The sequence below is a fragment of the Myotis davidii genome, unplaced genomic scaffold (genome assembly GCF_000327345.1).
Source record: "Myotis davidii unplaced genomic scaffold, ASM32734v1 scaffold172, whole genome shotgun sequence".
NCBI lineage: Eukaryota > Metazoa > Chordata > Mammalia > Chiroptera > Vespertilionidae > Myotis > Myotis davidii.
Genome location: NW_006284343.1, coordinates 616,446 through 631,415, shown reverse-complemented (window position 1 = coordinate 631,415; position 14,970 = coordinate 616,446). Strand labels below are relative to the sequence as shown.

Genomic DNA, 14,970 nt, shown 5'->3' with positions numbered 1-14,970 from the left:
TAAAATGCCCAGGAATTTTCCCTTTGCTTCATTCGGAAATTAAACTTGCACACGTCATGTCTACAAAATGAGCATTTCACCAGGTCAGATGCTTTCTTGACTGTACTAGGATGCAAAAGAGAGTAGAGAACGTGCTGCCTTCTTCAGCTGGCTGGGTCCTGGGCCTTGCTGAACCCTGGAGTTCTGTATTCGCACAGGCAGCTTTGTCTCCACTGTACAAAATAGAGTCAATGTCCAAAAACCGTAATCAAGTTACTTGGTGTAACCTGCTCAGCCAGAAGAGGCCTCTGAGGTCACAAGCTACTCCGCCTGCTTAATACCAAGTCCTCCTGATTCTGAGAGGAATGATTTTCAGCTCAGCAGGTGTGCAGCACCTGAATCGTCAAGACAACCCCTTCATTCTCCATACGATGTAATGCAGGTGTTGTCTTACAGCAGAGCTTGTCTGGTACCTCATACAATCTGAAAATCGACAAAGGAACCTTGGCCCGAGTTTGAACCAGTCCTAACAATGTTTCTGGCTTTCAAAATGATGGCACTACATTTACTACCCAGTGGCCCTCCATGATTTCTAAAGTTGGGAAGGTTTATTTTGCCATTTAATGATTTCTACCTAGAAATTATAAATGTTGTAGAAATCAACAAAGACCGCCCAACAGAGAACAAGGAAAGGCTGCCCTCCAGCTTTTGCTGTAAAGAGGGAGCCAGCCATCATCACTGTGTTTAGCAGAGACCCGGAGGGAAGCAGAGAGGGAGAAAGCAGCACAGTGCAAACGGGAAGGTGGTAGGTCTGCTCTCATCAGTGGCTGTTGGGCACGAGAAGATGGCATCAAATTAACTAGAAGCGGGCACCCATTTGATGGGTCCGGAAAAGCATAGTTTGCTTCCCTTACTGGTGCTAAGTCTGAAGCAGGGGCAACAAATGACAAGAGTTGGAAGTCAATGACCAAGTCTTGACTGTTTGGGGCCCATTGTTGCAAAGGCTGTGATTTGTCTTCTGGGCCTTTTACTACAGAGGCTAGGGCTCAGAGCTATATTGTCACAGTCGGGGGTGGGGAACTTTTTTTCTGCCAAGGGCCATTTGGATATTTATAACATCATTCTCAGGCCACACATAATAATCACCTTAAAAATCAGCCTGCTATATTTGGTCAAACATTTAATTAACTCATCCCTAATGCCTTGGCAGGGCCAGACCAAATGATTTTGCAGGCCTTATACAGCCCTTGGGCCAGAGGTTCCCCACCCCTGTCATAGATGGGCTTGGTCACTGTTGGTTTGTATGTCCAGCCTCTCAACAAAAACAATACACTATGCTGGTAAGTGACATGTGGGATAGCAACCATACACAAACACACTTGTCATACCTACAGCCTCCACACCAATACTTACAAATTGAACTATTTGTGAATAACTCCCCTCCCCCCCGATTTATTACTGAGATTCTTCTGTGGATTAAAAAATGCATTTAATCAAGCATTTGTTGTTATTTTTTTCAGGGCAACTTGGTTTTCTTAGAACCCTAATTATCTATGAGCCAATATATCACGGCTGGATTGATATCAGTGTAGTTGAGTCTTTCTGATATGAATGAAAACTGTTGTAAGAAATTCTCAATGATAATGGTTATTCTATGGAGAAACTGCATGGCGCTGCAGTAGAGATTCTTGAGAACAATAGGCCCTGCCATCTCTCAGGACTGGTCAACAGCAAGTTAAGTGCATCCTGTTCTTGGAAACATGGCATTTTGCCCACTTTGCATTTACTTCCAAGTGGGACTGTTTTAAGAGTCCAAAATTATTTTAAACTTAGGGGTGATAGTGCATAATACATTTCATCTTGGTCAAATCTACCAATTCAAATCTGTCTGAGTCACAGAAAGTGAGGTAAATGTATTTTACCAGCTCCCCCCACCTTTTCTGTTGGCTGTGTTTCTCTGGCTCATTACCCCCTTGGCTAATAAAGTGCCCTGGATGGATGTGGTCATTTCAACGTTTTGCCAGCCCTTCCTTTCAACCTAGATGGTGCCTGTGTTATCACTAGTTGCTAGAAACTCAAGTTCACAAAGGCAACACTGACTACTCAATAGTCTTTTCAACCTTGGAGATGTTTTCGTTCACAGATCGATTCATGTGATATTCCCACCCTTCCACCCTCCCCGAATACAGTGCTATGGAGGCCATGAAAATAGGACTGAAAGACAGCCTTAGCTAAAACTGTTGACTCAGTTCTTCCATGCAGACGCTCCACGAAGGTTACTATTATTTCCACTTTGATTTTTTTTTTTTTTTTTACAAAGCCTTAAGTAAATGCAAATGTTGATATTGTGATTTCTCTTTAGGCTAGGTAGTCTGGAAAATAACGGCGGAAGCTCCCAAACACTCAGCTGCCTGGGGCACAAGGGAAGTTATAGGAGAAAATCTGAGTCATGAGCTGTTGAGTCAATCCCCAAATCTCTATTTTCTCCATGTTTATAGGATACCTATTTCCGAAAATACTTCATGGCTTTCACCTTTCCTCAACCCACAGTGTACGGTTCCTTTTCTTTGCCGCTTTTGTTTGGACTTTCCCTTCCTCGTTGTGAAATACACCTTCCATTTTGTTTTTGTCCGCTTTAGGGTTGCCTGCTTACTGACAGCTCATCGAATGCCAATACTTATGGCAAATTACACAAGAATGAATATGGTCATGCTGCTTTAAAGGGATGAAAGATTCAAAGCAATAAGCAGAAAAATAAATGTTTCCATTGATCTTACCATTTTATAATGGTCAAATAAAGGCACAATAATAGAGGCATTATCAAGAAAAGGGAAGTCATTTTTCATGTCATTGTGTTTCTCCATGCTTTTCTAAGAAAAGTATGGAGTCTTTCATCTCATTGCCATTATCATCTGTATGGGTTGAACTGTGTCCTACCCAGAAGATATTTTGAAGCCCTAATCTCTGACACCCATGAATGTGACCTTATTTAGAAATAGGTTTTTGGCAGATGTAATTGAGTTAAGATGAGGTCATTAGAGTAGGTCCTAATTAAACATGACTGGTGTACTGATGAGAAAGAACTCTCACACACATACACACAAAGAGAGAAGAGAAAAGAGGCCATATGAAGGTGGAGACAGAGATGGGAGTGATGCGGCCACAAGCCAAGGGATACTTGGGGCCGCCAGAAGCTGAAAGAAGCTTTGAAGGGAAGGTGGCCTTGATTTCAGACTTCCAGCCTCTGGAACTGTTGTTTTAAGCCCCTTAGCATGAGCAGCCACAGGAAACAAATACAACATCCATATTTGCCTTTGAAAGGTTATTTTACACCTTTTAGAACTTTCTTCTATCTATTCCTTCATCTATGAGGAATCTCTTATACCTTTCAACCTTTGCAAATTTATGGACTTGTAAGCAGATCAATTTTTTCCAACTATGAAACTAGCTGCTTAACAATAGTCAGGTTCTGAATTTGTTTTCCCAAAATTCCATTCTAGGTGCTAAGCTTACCTTTAGATTGTAACATATCGCATTATTGACAAGTAGTGAAAATCTTTGAAAGTTTTTAAATAGATATTTTAGGACTGTTATTTAGGGTGCAGGCCCAATTTTAGGTTTTTGGTATTGTCTAACACCTGTTATCTAGGCCTATCAATGAGGCTCTGCTTAAACAGTGCATGCAACCACCCCTATCCTACCAAGGACATCACAGTATTGACATTATTGCACTTGAGAGTCAAGTTAAGAGTGAATGTTACACGAGAGGGTAAAATAAAGGACAAGAGACTCTGCATGGAGTGGATCAGGATGACTGGAGAGTATAAGCTAAAATCAAGCCAAGCCTAAGGGTCTCATCAAGGTCCACCTGGGCAACAGCAGGAACCTGAAGACCCACCCAGGGCCACAGCAAAAAACTAGGCCTGCAGCCCATAGACTGGATGAGCTAAAACCATCAGCAGGGGAAGATGAACATGTAAGTGCCCCCCTGTGAACTGGCAGCTCAGTCTGTAAGTAGGGCTATGTGGTTAAATTAGGCCCCCAATTCAGCCTGGAAAAGACCCTGAGAAAAGAAAGCGCTTCCACTGACCTCAATTACCCACATCATGTGTGCCATTTTATCCAGCCAGAGCCTAACAAAGATGATCTGTTTTCAACAAGCTGAAGGTTTCTGAGAAGATAGTGTTTTTAGGTTGACTTTCCCCCTTATCGCAGAGCTCTGAAACCTGAATTTTCATTCAAGGGAAAAACAAAAAGACCTGGGACAATGGCCCCATTCAATTATAAAATCATTGCCATCGGCCTTTCTCCCACTGACCCTTTGGACAGAAGCAGAAACAGCAGGTTCTGCCTAGATCGAGTTGCCCTGTTTAACCAGCACAAATACTTTTGCAGGAAGATAAGTCAGTGATTAATTTGGAGGTGGAGCCTAGAAAAATAAATGCTGGAGCCAATGACTGCACAGCTCTCCTGAGGTCCAAGGAGACAGCTGAGCTGGACAGAGGTGGACGCCACCGGTTCCCACCAGTCAAGATCTTCCCCAGCAGCAACGCGCCAGGGCCAGGCCCGAGTTAGGAGTGCCAGGCTGTCATATTCTGCCTTCGTCTTGAGGGTGATATCACAAGATTCTCAACATAGCCCTGTGTTCTCTGTAAATACTGGAGTAGCCAGCTTTTAATTGTTTTATGTGCAGATTGATTTGGTAAACAGAGATACAGGAACCTTTGAAAACATGTAACATGAGGTTGCAAGTCTAGTTTATGGCTAAATATTTCCCTCGCTTCCTAGCAAGTTGAGGTGATTTATTAGCGTGCCCTCTGGTTACAAATGACCACAGTGATGAAAACTCTGCAGTTTTACACTTTAGTACCATAAGGGATTTTTTTTCTCAGTCTCCCCAGAGTCAGGAATCCCACCTTTGGGAACTACTGAAATAAACAAATAGAAAACATGACTTTGACTGGTTGTTTCTCTTGAAACTTCTGGAACCTGGGGACGCTGAGTTTATTGAAAGCAGGCATAACACTGCTCTCTTTCCTGGTAGTTAAAATTCATGTACAGATTATGCAAGAATCTTAATTCAATGTAGAAGCAAAAATTTAGGTGGCTAACTGATGTAGTGTAAAGCCCCTAATTCCTGTTACAATACACCTCCGACCCTCCCCGATTTAAAAAGAAAAAAACCAAATAAGTGAAGAGAAGGCGACCCCAAGCATACAGCCAAGCACCTGGCACATAGTAGGTATATAACAAGTAGGTCCAGGAAGAGGACAAACAGGGAATCAGAAGCAGAAATCGGCATGATTTGCTTGTCCATACCCGTGTCGTCCACATAACTACCTAAGACTGTCTTTCATATGTTTTGGTGAACACAGGTTGGAATTTTTTTCAATCAGTTTTTAAACTGAATTTACCAATTTTTAAAGCCGAGGACTTTTAAATTATTGAGCTGTATTTAGATATACAAATTTTAAGCAATTCAAACTCTGGAACTAAAATTAGCCATTGGACAAAGCTGTTGTGAACCAGCTGCCATGATCCCACGAACAAATAAAATGGTGACACAGAGAGGTCATGCCCCTTCTTGATTCCTTACAAGTTCCTGAGTGGAAAAAAGTCACCGGGCTCCATTTAATTTCGTTCCCATGGCAGCCACTAATGACTATGAGAACAGCCAAAGTTTGTCGTCCAGTTTGCCCCTTAGTTAGAAACAGTCATCTCTTCCATCATTTAGATGTAGCGTTGCATCCAAGGAAGGTGATCACTTCGTTTCTGTTCTCCAAGAACCAAATTTATTGGATGAGTTGGAAAGAACCCTTGCAATAAAGTTCAATCCCCTGGGAGCGCCAGCATTTCCATTTCTAAGGTGCCTGCTTACTGGGTGCTAGCGGTTTCACACTCATTGCCCTAAACCCAATCCCCGCAAGAGGCTCTATATCATAGCTGTCACTGACCCACATGAAAGGGAAAACGGGACTTCTACAGTGGGAAGTCCTTGGCCTCGACCGCTGGTTTTCAAGCCCTCACGTTCAACGGAATCCCCTGGAGGGCTGGAGAGACACAGCCATGCTGGGCTCCCTGCCCAGAGCTGCTCACGCAGTAGGTCTGGGGGGAGCCAGAGCACTGGCACCGTTTACAAGCTCCCGGGTTTCTGATGCTTCTAGTCCTGGGCCACACTTTGAGGACCACTAGCCTAAGTCACACAAGTCATAGTGGCCAAGCCTGGAGGAAAGCCCAGCTCCGTCTGATGAGAAAACGCACAGGAGGCCACACTGAGGAGCCACCTGTCACCCTCTTAAGATTTCTCCACTGCGGAGATGGAAGAGAGGAGGAACCAAGTAGCTGCATGGCGTGGGAAAGGGGGGCGAACCTGGAGTCGGAACCCTGGAGTGGGAGCCCACTCTCTGCCACGTTAACAGCATGGCACTTAACTGACCGATAGTCTGTATTTTCACCGCTATAACAAGAATTCTCCTGCTGCTTCTCGCACTCATCTCACTGAGTCGTTTGAAGACGAAAGGTGACAACCGCTGTGGAAGAATTCTCTAGGCCTTGAGGTGCTGCCATGAATGCTGTGTGTTCTTTTTATTAGGAATCAGGTCAGAAGAAGAGTCAAGATGAAGAAAACAAAAAAACAAAAATATGTCCGAGAACGATCTGGTCTTTAGTTTAAGAGCTGCAACTGCGTAAAAGGAAATGCCGGACACAAGAAAGAAGTTTATGAGGACTGCAGAGACCTGTCACCTCAGAGATGCACTCACAGCATCGGGGGAGAGGGGGAGACTGATAAATATTTTCCAATAGCTTTTTTTTCTTTTTCAAGTTAAAAAGTAAACATCCTAGTTCTTTCTTCAAGAGACATTCTTTGGATGAATACTGAAATATGAGTAGTCAAGAGTTATTTTGATTTAATTATTTTTGAATAGTTAAAATAGTTAAAAACTTGATTAGTAAAAGAAATAGTAAAAACTAAGACTTCTTTCTCCATAACAATTTCATATACTGGCATTAATTAAGCAGTAATTTCTCATTAACAAAGTTAATATTCAATGGCACCGAGAAAAGGGTCATTTATATATTGGGTTAATTAAGAAGAGGCTTTTTACTAACCTAAGAAATCTACCAGGGCCCCTGGGCTCCACTTGTATCTACCAATGGCTTAGTTACTATTAGGTCAATACTTGGCGTTCAAGCCCACAGACTTCAATATGTGATTGGGACTCTAAAGAGTGGTCGTGCCCTAACCAGTTTGGCTCAGTGGATAGAGCATTGGCCTGTGGACTGAAAGGTCCCAGGTTCGATTCCGGTCAAGGGCATGTACCTTAGTTGCGGGCACATCCCCAGTAGGGAGTGTGCAAGAGGCAGCTGATCAATGTTTCTCTCTCATTGATGTTTCTAACTCTCTATCCCTCTCCCTTCCTCTCTGTAAAAAATCATTTAAATGCCTTGATAGAGAAAGTACACTGTAATGCTTGGCGTGCAAAACAGACTACTACAAACACATCAATAATCCGATTTCAGAGAGCAGGGTCCAGATGCTTCGATTCTATCTCATCTTTTCAAGGCCTGAGGGTTTCTCTGCCTTTCACTTGGAGTTATGTGCCAAGGTTTCTTGATGATGGGTGTATAATCCAAATTATGTGGTAATATAATTTAGGATCCCTGTTAATCAAACAGATATGAATTTATGGGGAATTACGGTTCTTCAGGGCATAGATTAGTGGTTAAAGATGCATATTGTGCAGAGACTGCCTGGTCCAAAATCAGCTATTTTTTTTTTTTAGCTGTGTGACCTTGGGAATATTACATGGCCTCTCTGGGCCAGCTTCCTCCTCTGTAAAAATGAAATGCATCATGGAGATAAAGAACTGTTATTTGTAAAGCACTAAGAATTATGTGCACTATGCAGTTAGTACCCTGTGGTTCTTAAATAAATACAAATAGCTAAATTGAAAATAATTCCGCTGTGAAATGACATTGTCATTGGTAGATGACCGTTTTAATAAGTGTCTCCATATATTCTCATATCCATGGAAAAAATCAACACAAATACCTCTTTTCATGACTATGGCAACAGAATATCCGAGATGTGGGAACAAACCCTTCAAAGAAATGAGAAGGACACTTAGCATTCTGACACTATCTTCATCATGTGGAGAAAATGTGAAGTCTTTAAAACACACCAAATCTACCCTGTTATACAGCATCAAAAGAAGAGAAACTGAGGCAGAAGGTTAAGGTAAAGGTGTTAGTCAAACATAATCTTATAAAGAAACAGTAAGGAAAATCTATGTAAGGTGATGCGGATACACGAGTGGTTTTCATAACATTTTGAGGCTATTTCATCTCTTCGATGCTTTTTAGAGTGGATGAGGAATTTTGATACCATTTCTTAATGTATCTCTTATTTTCCCCAGAGCAAGTTACACTTCTGCAGGACAAGTGTGGTCTGTGGAAGAAGAGCTGGTGACAAATTCGCAGGCACCATCCCATGAATGGACAGATCTGGGTTAGTGTGAGGATTTGGTTGCTATCCATTCAGCACCACCACTCTCCCAAGTGATGAGACAAAGACCAAGGGATCTCAGGGAATCTAGACTTATTAAAATATCTAAAATGAATCTATCTCCTAGTGGTTACGTTTAAAAACAGAGGTAATCTAATGTCAAACACCAAGATGAGACTCTGGAAACCATTACAACTTGAACACATCTGAAGCTTGTTCATGTATATTAATCTCACTTCATGCTTGTAAAAGTGGCAATGCAGTTCTATTATAACACATATCGAGATGAATTTAGACTCTCCCACCACACAATTAGCTATTTGGAGGCAGGAACTACATCTCAATCATTTGTTTCATTTTGAATGGCAGGGGTCGGAGGTGGTAGATTTGGATTGTATTATTTTAGCTAAACCAGGACTGCATGTCCCAGAATTCTATTCCCTCCATAGTTCCAGGTTAGCTGGAGCCAGGGAGGAATTTTGGATAACATAAGGTAAACGTCAATCAACAGTCACATTCTTTTTGCATCAGAAGGTCAGTGAAGGGCAAGAGCAGTGTGGCCGCTCAACCAGGTTGTCACTAACCTGCGGGCTCACATTACTGGCACAGGGCAGAGTTGAGCCACATTCCAAACATACTAGGGTCTTTCTGATTTAGACGGGCATCCCTTCTTCCTTCAAGCTGAAGCACAAGTGTGGCTCCCACTGTAAGACTTCCCCCAACCCCCCAGGCATGGCTGGTTTTCCTGCCCACGTCCTCCTTTGCCAGGCACTGACTTTCCCAACCAAGGAACTGGTGGATTGATCTTGCATATCTAGTGTCCAAGGAATGAGTATCATACACCCACTTAGAAGAAAGGACCTGCCATTTGTTCAGTTCACGGAACCCGAATGTAACAGATGACAACATTCTGTAGACTGGATGTCAGTGGGGTTACTGAGGCCTATTATTTCCATGCCTAAGATAACCAGGTCCACAATACGGTAATAATGCACAGTGATTCTCATGGCATTACTTTGTGTCTAATTAATACAGTTCCTTATTTTCCACACAGAAGGAAGCATGGTGACTAAACAGCGAATGTCCACAGGACAGAATTTGGGACTTCTCCTTCTCATCTCCTGGCTCTGCTCATTCTATATTCCTATTGTACAGCCTGCTCCGACAGACCACAAACTCCATGCACAACTGGAGAAACGCCATCCACTCTTCACGCCGTCAAGGCACAATTGTGCAGAAGCACACAATAAATTTTATTTAGGAAAATGAACACAAAAATATTCTTCCCAGGGCAATGTAACGCAGAGGAATGCTGTCCTGGTTGCTATTGCACTGAATTCTTGTGAGGACAAAGCACAGCGTATGTTGCTTCTGTTTGGTTTTGTCTGGTTCTGTTTGTTTGTGATTTTGCTTTGACCAGTTTTATTTCTCTTCATGTTTCTTTAGCTTTTCAATTCCTTGGGCTAATGGTGTAATCTTATCTTCTGCTCAATATTGTTATCTAATACAGTTCAATAAGACTTTAGTCATAAGGGAATGAAACTACCTCCTATTCCCACAAAGCCTAAATTTAAATATGGGTAGCTTCTAAGCCTCAGATAATTTGCTCATGTTAGCCATATGTCGTTCTCCTTGAGCGTTGTCTGAACAGCCACCAATGGGTTCAATTCTGACCCTAACAAGAGGCAAGTAAACATGCAAAAGGAAGAGGCTTCTGGATGTATAGTTCACAGTCTCTGATATTCTGGCACCTTCTCAAATGATAATTGCATGTCCAGGGAAGGGTTTTACGGTGCCATCTATAAATAGAACTCACTAGCACGTCAGTCATGAAAACACTGAAGGATGGTGGAGCATGCTGTTAGGTAAGTGCTCATTGGTGAGACTTAGTAAGCTCTTGTTCGGCCGAGTCAGTGTTCTTCTGGCTTCTGTACAGGAGAATCTTGACCAGAAATCTACTGAACAATTTCTGTGGCCGAGTCATTATGGCAGGTGTCTTGTTTTTGAAGTTACTTTGGCATTATTTTCCCAAAGTAGAGACAGAATGTTCTGAATTACCCACGGCTTGGAACAGCCTCACGTGTGATGAGAACAGTACTGAGTTGTGAAAAGATTGGCTGCATTTGTGGGTGAGTGGATATTTTTCTGGGGCACAGCCAACTAACTAATCAAGTAGTAACCTAATCCAAGAATTTAGTCTCACCAGCATCATCCTTTAGTAGAGCTTTGCAAATTTTTCCATTAAAAAACAAACTTGAGAAAACAGAAATGAGCCTTTTATCTTTATCCCCACCCAAAGGGATAAAGAGTATAACACGAAGGACTGGGTCCCAAGTTCAAAATACTCCAGTCTTAGGATCTTCCTTTACAATGTATGCTAATTTTGAATTCTGATAGATTAGAATACCTATAAAAAATAATTACTTAATTGCTTATCAGTTAAATTATTTTATTCCTCTTATCCTCCATCCAAATTGTTGAGTTAAATGAATGCTTCTAAAAGGCACACCGTGGTCATCTCGTTGCTTCTCTTAGCTTCTGGCAAATTGCTGCTACTGTGAATATGATTATTTGGAGTAGGATTCATACACATAAAAAACAAACTCCATAAAAATACACAACAGAATACATAAGAGCCTGAATATGTGGTAGAGTGGGTGAGGGTCATAGAAGAGGAGACAATGCCCTTAGAAGGCTGGACTGTGGGAGTCTTACAATCACCTGTTCTTTGCTTCAATGAAATCACTTCCCTTTTGATCAAATTGCACTTGGAATTCAGACAACACTGAGTGTGGATCTTAGACGCAAAGAAGTTCCATGACTTTCCCAAGATTACACAGCCAGAAAATGAAAAATCTAAGCTTCCTCTATAAAATGAATATGATAGCTCTTCTCACATTTGAGATGAAAATCCAATGAATATAGTATTTAAGCATCCAGAACACAGTAAGCACAAAGATGCTTATTTTTCTACCTCACTATAGAAATAGTTATCATCCATCTGATGCCTGGAATCATGCAATTTTCCACCCACTATTCCTAAAGTTAGGTTTGAGGCCACTTTTCATAGAACAAGGAAGTAATATAGAACACTAGAATAAATTTATATGGGACAAAGGTGAAACAGTCTGTTCAAATGATGGGTTTTATAAATTCAAAAAGAGAAGGTTCCACTAAATATATGGGTTGTTTTGGTACCACCAAATATTTACTCTGAATACCTTTTATATATCAATGCTTTCCACAAAATTACAATTTTGGCCAAGTCCTAATTTTCAACTAATTTATACCCTTAACTTGGACTCACCATTAACGTGTATAATGAAAGAAACATATTTTTTCCAATGTCCTTGAACATTTTTTCTCTTGCAAATCCAAATATACTAATTTAGGAAAATGCATTATAATAGCATATTGAGCGCCCCTCCCACTACAGTCTTTTCTTCCAGTTTCAAATGTTATCATAGTCTAATTTTTATGAGACTAATGTCTTAGATTTACCACAATTCTCACAGTCTCAGGTTCTAAAAATAAATTTCACCAGGAATTATATCTATCGGCAACTATACAATATATTCTTTCTTCTTAAAGGTCTGACTCTTGTAGCTGTAAGACTAATATTCGGCAGAAATATTTCAGTCCTTGTTTCCTAGAGACTTTTCAGTTTATATGACTACAAAAGAATGTAAGGCACACTATCAAAATCATCTGAAGTATAGTAAAGTTATTATTTACCACCTACACTCACAAACAAGAGAAGCAACTCTATTATATACATTACAGAATTCATGGTAGCCAGAGAGAAAGGATCAACAGGTCTACACTTTTCTGAATAAATACTCAGAGACAAAAGTTCCATGATTTTAACGGATAAGAATTTTAAAAAGCTTCAGAGAGAGAGAGGTGCCCGTAAGAGGAGAAAAGTCTTCTAATTTATGTTAAAATCAATCTAGGAAGTCAATGTTTTTATTCTCTCTCATATCATTATATATAAAACTCAGAAGAATTAGCTCATTTGTCTTGAAGTTTTTAGATGGTATGTAGATGCCTATTTCAATGCTTGAAGTTAATAAAACAGGATGTAATAATTTGCTTCTGAAAAAAATGTTAGAATACTCCACCTGGCATTGAATATGGAACACGAAGTCACTTTTAGACAGCTTCATACATCGTGGCACCAAGATCTGTTTAGTAAATCCCTTAAAGACCCATTTGAAACTACTTATGACTAAATCTTCAAAAGAACTCAAGGAATGACACACTGACTCCTACTTAAAGCACCTGGATAGGAAATGAAATGGTCTTTATTGCCCTTAATTCAACACTGACATTTGCATTGCTGGGTACAGAGCATTGCTGGCCCCTAAACAGAGTCCAGCCTGAGCAAAGCCTAGGCTGAAGACCTTGTGTAATAACAAAAGCAGAGCAAAGCTTACCTGTATTCACTCTCCCCATAGAGGACCTGTGAGCTGGGTCCTCACAGCTGAGCAATGGCAAAAAAACATTCTTTAGTTAATAATAAAGGGAAGAAAAGCTGCAGACACCAAGAACCCGGGTTAACCATTGACATTGGTTGTTCCTACAGTTCCACCCCGGGATCTACATAGGTAGCCCTTGGCATCTTATAAAGCGGGCAGTGGCTGGTCAGCTGAGACTGTGGTTACCTCACCACCTCTGTACCTCTGCACAAGGTACAGCGTGAAGGTCATTCGAGCATGCATACCCTGACGAAGTTTTCACTCGGTCAGGGTTACAAAGGAGGAAGACTTCCTGGGCCAGAAACATGTTCAACAATGCCAGCAAGTGACTCAAATATTTACCAACAGGGTTGCTGGGAACTAACCTATGGAAAGCCTCCTGCCGGCTTTCAGATGCGGAGCATTGCAAAGAAACCCTTTTCAAGCAGAACTCTTTGTCTGCATCTTAGCAGGTGAGGGTTGAGAGTGTGTGCCAATGAAAACTGAGACAAGACAATCAGAAAGAGCTAAGCATCCATTCCTACCTTTATTCAACATGCTTTTAATGATTATTTACCAAGTTCCGTGCACAGTTCCAAAGACGCCCTGATAAATAGGAGACAGAGATTATGAATGGAGGGTCCGCCCTCCCCTAACCCCAGAACCAGAGCTTAAGGCTGAGAGGACAAGTGAAACACAGGCTGTGTGCAGGCAGTCACTCCACCCCAGCAGCGGGTTCTCGGGGTGAAATGAACTGTGGAGGTGGTCGCGTAGGCAAGCTGGTTGACCAGAAGTCAGGGATGGAAGGGTAAGGGAAGAGCCGGCTTTAAAGTGGAAGCATCAAGAGAAAGGCCCAGAAAATGTGAAACAACATTCCCAAGCTATTCACACCCTGGGCGAGCTACATCCAGGAAAGCTCAAAGGCAGTATTGTGCTGGCGAGGGATTAGTATTTTTCTTTACTCCCAAGAGCACCAGTAACCAGGGGATCTAGGAGCCCCATCCAGTTTGGCTGACCCTCTAAACCCAAGGGGCCCTTTCTAGGTCCTGAGCATAGTTGTTGTTTGGGGGGGTGTTTGCTTTGGGTTTTCATTTTTTTAGAAGCATGAACACTTGCCAGGCCACAGTGGCTCAGTTGGTTGAGCACTGTCCTGTTCACCGAAAGGTTATTGATTTGGTTCCCAGTCAGGGCACTTATGGCAGGCAACTGATCGACACTGCTCTCTCATATCATGTTTATCTCTATCTATCTATCTATCTATCTATCTATCTATCTATCTATCTATCGTTCCTCTCCCTAAGCATGTCCTTGGGTAAGGATTTAAAATAAAATAATAAAGTAATAAAACAAAAGCATGAATACTTGAGAAAGCAAAATTAGATTTCAATGCTGGTGCTGTCACTAGGTTTGAGACTGTGGCAGCTGCTTAATTTGTGTGCATCTCAGTTTTCTCATCCATAAAATGGGGCTAACAATGATAACAATGATGTCAAAAACACGCACCTAAGCTGGATACTTAAGAGTTGCAAACCTGTTAGCTCCCATTCAGGCTTTGACATTCTGTTCTGGAGCATGCAATATGCAACCTGTTAAACAGTAACAGCTAGAAGAGTTTGAACCCTCCAAGGGACCAATCTTTTCAATCACCTGTAAAGGTCAGAGAAGTAGTGAACCCAGAGGCTAACTTTTCTGCAAAGAAATGTGAACAGTAGAGAAATGTCTACATTTCCATACTAATCGAGGCAACTTTCATTATGGCTTATCCATAATGAGCCCTACTTGACTGTTCAGCATTATGGATTCCTCTGCTCAATTCCTGGCTTGCTGCCAAGCTGAGCTCCCTTCACCAGTGCTCCATCTCAAAGGACTTTTAAAAGGGCACGGGGGCACACAGAAAGCTCCCTCTGCTCTGCAAGGACAGGTTCAGGGAAGGGGGGTTTGTTTGGGTGAGTGCTTGGACTGATCTGAGAAGATGAGGCATCTTAACAGTATCGCGTGAGAAAGACGACAGAGAAGGCAGGACAGCAA

At 41.7% G+C, this 14,970-nt stretch overlaps 1 protein-coding gene across 4 annotated transcripts in view; it reads right to left on the bottom strand.

Moving 5' to 3' along the window:
* KCNJ16 (potassium voltage-gated channel subfamily J member 16) overlaps positions 1-13,031 on the bottom strand; it is a 39,208-nt gene extending 26,177 nt beyond the window's left edge. For all 4 annotated transcript variants that reach the window (XM_006754588.2, XM_006754590.2, XM_006754587.2 and 1 more), the window contains exon 1: positions 12,922-13,031. The gene's annotated coding sequence lies outside the window, so the exon portion shown is untranslated. The remainder of the gene's footprint in view (positions 1-12,921) is intronic.
* Positions 13,032-14,970: the final 1,939 nt, after the last annotated feature.